This window comes from Hakea prostrata, chromosome 10, assembly GCF_041222555.1.
Source record: "Hakea prostrata isolate BN-2017 chromosome 10, UWA_Hpros_2, whole genome shotgun sequence".
NCBI classification, from domain to species: Eukaryota; Viridiplantae; Streptophyta; class Magnoliopsida; order Proteales; family Proteaceae; genus Hakea; species Hakea prostrata.
The window spans coordinates 40,888,310-40,893,152 of NC_142609.1; the positions used below are offsets into that span (position 1 = coordinate 40,888,310).

At 38.8% G+C, this 4,843-nt stretch overlaps 1 pseudogene; it reads right to left on the minus strand.

Moving 5' to 3' along the window:
• Positions 1–2,955: 2,955 nt before the first annotated feature.
• Positions 2,956–3,967, minus strand: LOC149002992 (serine acetyltransferase 1, chloroplastic pseudogene; annotated as a pseudogene).
• Positions 3,968–4,843: the final 876 nt, after the last annotated feature.

A 4,843-nucleotide genomic window follows, 5' to 3' on the forward strand; every position in this document is an offset into this window, starting at 1 on the left:
AATAGGTCTATATATTAATGCGTGACCCATACAAAACATCACGATTACACAAATCCAAGAAATCAAGATCTAGACTAAGCCAAAGAGTCCGGCATGCAACAGACACAATCTTTCCAGCAAGGAAGTCAACTACAGCATTGCACTCCCATTTAACAAAACAAAATGCATTATTCTAGAGCCCAACACAATCTTTCCAGCAAGGAAGTCAACTACAGGCCTACAGCATTGCACTCCCATTTAACAAAACAAAATGAAACTTTCTGAAGCCCAGATGCAAGAATCACCATCCCATACTAAGTTTTGAATGTCCATTGGAATCAATTCCAGCTTGGTCACAAACCTAACCACTTCCGCAGAATCTGATTCCATCAGGACATTGCCAAAACCCTCCTCCACCGCAACTCAAAATTTTCTCATGTTAAACAAATCCATGGCTCTGCAACCAGAAATTCCGATTTGGTACAAATCCCAAACCGGGTTGTATTGAAACATACCTTGGATACCAATCAATATTACAATCTAATGTTGATGTTTATTTGCACTTTTGAAACACATTCCAAGAAGTATTTTGATTTCATTGTTCATGGGAAATTTCTCCACTATCCTACATTGTACAGGCCCAAAGAATTCTGTTTATGTGGAAGCCTTCAACATTAAATCCGTTTTTTATGTAATTGACTAAAAAATTATTCAAACAACTTAGAAAAGTATAACTAAGCAACCCTAAAACATGTTTAATTTAGTACAAAACTTAAGACAACAAAATTAGGGCCTCAAATGCAAGTGCATCCTCAATAAGCAATGGTGGGTTTTCACTGGAAGCTCAAAAGTGTTCCCAGGTATAAAATGTTCTTTTGGTGACTCTTAAGCAATGGAGTCTCTATAGGAGAGGTGATTAGTAGGTAGTTTGTTGTCAACCCTTGTTGCATAAGATGCAAGAAGAATGTTGAATCAATTATGCATATATTCTTTGATTGTGAATGGAGTGACAAGCTTTGGCGCCTGTAAATGTGGACCTTTGGGGGTGAGTTTTCATAGCATGTATACTGGATTTTCCATTGATTTATGTATCCAACTTTGAATAAACTATAATTGGAGGGTGAGAGAATTGTCTGGGATTTTTTGTGGCATAACTACTAGTCTACTACTTGTTATCTTCTATGGCAGATAAGAAATAATGTAAGGTTGAACTTACAACATTTTGAACTTTTTAAGCTTGGTAAACTAATTTCTGCACATACCTACTTATTGGCTGACCTATTGGAGGATGGTGTCTAGGAGTATAGACCTTGTGATACATTGATACCTTTGTCTCTTGTGTCTTATGAATAGAGTATTCTTACTAAGGGTTTCAATCCTCTGCGGCCATCTAGCGGCCGCTCCAGATGGCCACCACATGTAATCCCAAAAAATCAGAACCGTTGAAAATTTTTAGAGTTTTTCCTCTATTTTCCCATTAAACTAGCTACAAAAATTTGGTTCAAACAGTCCAGGTTACTATAAAAAAAAAAAACATAAAAAATAAAAAAAATTAAACCTCAAAACCTACTTCATCGTCTTCGTTGTTCCGTGAAATCCATGTTTTCCTTCCTCTCTCTCTCTCTCTCTCTCAATAGGAACTTCCATCCATGGTTTCCTCTCTCTCTCTCTTGATGGTATCTAAAACCTAGTTTGCTATTCGATCATTAGCGTTCAAAAAGAAAACCAAAATCCATCGAATCTTCTAGGGAAACAATCATGATTACCGTATTTAATCCAACTCCAACTCCACCTCCAACTCCGACTCCAATTAAGAGTTTCAAGTACCATATATAACCAATACTCGATTCAGGAATTTGGTCTTCTCCATCGTGTCGCTATTGAGATAGAAGACAATGGATTCTTGTTCTTCAACAAACCTTATCATTAAGAGAGAGAGAGGAAACCATGGATGAAAATTCCTGGAGAGAGAGAGAGAGAAAGAAAGGAAACCATTGAGAGAGAGAGAGAGAGAAAGGAAGGAAAACATGAATTTCTCGGAACAACGAAGACAATGCAGTTGGTTTTGAGTTTTTTTTTTTTAAATAGTAACTCGGACCGGTTCATTTATTTGAACCGAATTTTTGTAGCTGGTTCAATGGGAAAACAAAGGAAAAACTCTAAAAACCTTCAACGATTCTGATTTTTTGAGATGACATGTGGTGGCCATCTGGAGCGACGGCTGGATGGCCGCTCCTTTGATGGCCGAGAGGATTGAAACCCCTCTTATTAATATGACATTGATTTTGGCAGGCCATTCAGGATTAGGGAATCATCTAAGTCGCTAGATTTTTGCCTTGTACATAACTCAAGAGTGGTAATGATGAAGATGGGAGAGACCTATGTTCATGACCATTTACACCTGCTCTCTCTTGCTTTATATTATGGGGTTAACTATGCCCAAACTAACTACATCATAATAGAAGTAGTGATGTTTGACGTCTGGTTTTATTGGATAGGACTTCTTGTTGCCCAAACTTGTCAAACCATGGCCTTTGAGATCCTTCATGTTGTTGAACTCTTACAATCTCTAACTAAATGGCCTAGTTTAAGAGTAGGATAGCATTTAGGAGTAATGTTTACCCTGTAACTACCCTAAAATCTTACCTATGCTGTAGATAACTTATGATAGTTAATGAAACCTTTTTGATGTTCCTACCAAAGGAAGAAAAAAACTCTTAGCAACCCTAACACATGAACTTTGGGCACATTTAATAGGCTAATTAAAATGAATTGTTTGAAAACTCTAAGATTGAAATTCTCATGATCAAAACTGACTTTATGGCAAAGTATATTGGTATAACAAGCCGACTTTATTTATATGATTCAAAGAGAGCTTGAATCCTTTCCTTGAACACAACTTACTTTTCGACAAGATAAAATAAGAGCTTAGGACAAGTGTATAGAATGATATGAATCACCGAGGACTAAGCATTCCCTTCCCTATATAACATAATCAGACCAGTCTGATAGGACACAATAAGTATGATCCATGGTGACACCAGGGAAGTTACTCATCCTACATGAATTGTCCCTCCCACCAAGAATTCTTGCCGGATTTCCTACTGCAGTAGCCTTTGCAGGTACTTCCTTGAGCACCACCGACCCAGCACCAATTCTCGCCCCATCACACACCCTAATAGGACCCAAAACTTGAGTCCCTGCACCCACCAACACTCCATCTCCAATCTTAGGGTGTCTGTCTCCAGATTGCTTGCCTGTACCCCCTAAGGTAACGTTATGGAGGATTGACACATTGTCCCCCACCACTGCCGTCTCGCCGATCACAATGCCGGTTGCATGATCAAACAAAACGCCCTGCCCGATCTTCGCTCCCGGATGGATATCCACTGCGAAAACCACAGATACCCGGTTCTGAATTAAAAGGGCCAATACATACCTTCCCTGAGTCCATAACTTATGGGCAACCCTATGAGCTTGACAAGCCTGAAACCCCTTGAAATTGAGAAGACAGTGAACATAACTGATGCAAGCAGGGTCACGTTCCTTAGCTGCCATGAGATCAGCACGTATAGCCTTTCTGATCTCTGGATCTTCTCTGAAGACGCCATAGAAGACTCCAACCAAGGTGTCTGAAGGAAGACTTGAATTGCCCAACCTTGTGGCCAAGTGTGTTGCCAGAGCACTTTCTAAGGATTCATGAGAAAGAATCGTAGTGAAGTAATAGTTTGACAAGATGGGTTCTTGCTCCACATCCCACTGAGCTTCCTTTCGTATCTTTAACCACACTTCATCATCTTCTTCATCTTCTTCTCCGCCACCAGCACCGGTGGCGGAGTGGGTGTTGGAGAAGCAAACGTAGTTATAGAGAGGGTGGTTTACGACATGGGTTCGATCAGATTCGAAGCCAAGAGGGTTCATGGCAGAGATTTTTTGGAAATGTTATTGTGGGTTTTGCGGTGGCAGCTGCTGTGGGATGGTAATGAGCTTTCAGTGCTGCTCGTTGAGATCGAGGTTGAGGATGGTTTGGTTATATAGAAGCGGAAAAAACTTGCCGACCTAATTTTAAATCATCTTTTTCACCGACAATTTTACTTTTGCTGTATTGCTTTTTCTTAATTTAACTACCACATTGACCCCAAAAATAAAAAATAAAAAATAAATTTAAAAAAATTTTCCTACAGCATTGAAGAGTTAAACAGTGATGTGGTAGGTGGCCGGAAATTTTAACTACCACATTTAATTTAACAAAAAAAAATTTGTTGGTCAATATGGTAGGTTAAGTGTGAATTGTTCCATTTTTTCTTGTTCTCTATTTCAGGTGGGAAAGGTAACTCCTCTTCCCTTTATCATGGAAGCATAGGCAATCCGAAAAAAACCCTCATCAATTGCTAAATTTTATGGTATACAGAAGTTGAAATTGCTTTAGTTGTGCTTGACGGTCAAGTAAAGTTTCGGATTGTTGGATTCAAAATTTTGGTCAAGATTTCGATCTCGACCGTTGAATCCCAATGGTCAAGATCGAAATCTCGACAAGATCTCAATCTGCGGATCAAAATGTACCGCTTGATTGTTTTGCGCATTAAATGTGCTGGACTGAAGCACGACTTCAAAGAAACTAATGGTTGAAGGAATTAATCTTGCAATCATTCAGCTCCTCGCTTTTCGTGTATCACGTGTTTTGAAAGGGTCTATCACTAAACACTGAAATGATAAATTCTCCTTAAAAGTATAGTAACGGGGGATTAAAAAAGGGTTATTTATAATCGAACTAAGGAATGCAAGACAAAAGTAAAATTAAATCGAAACCCTACCTCTAAATACTAATAAGGTAAATTCTCAGATCCCTAAAAACATTGTGGCA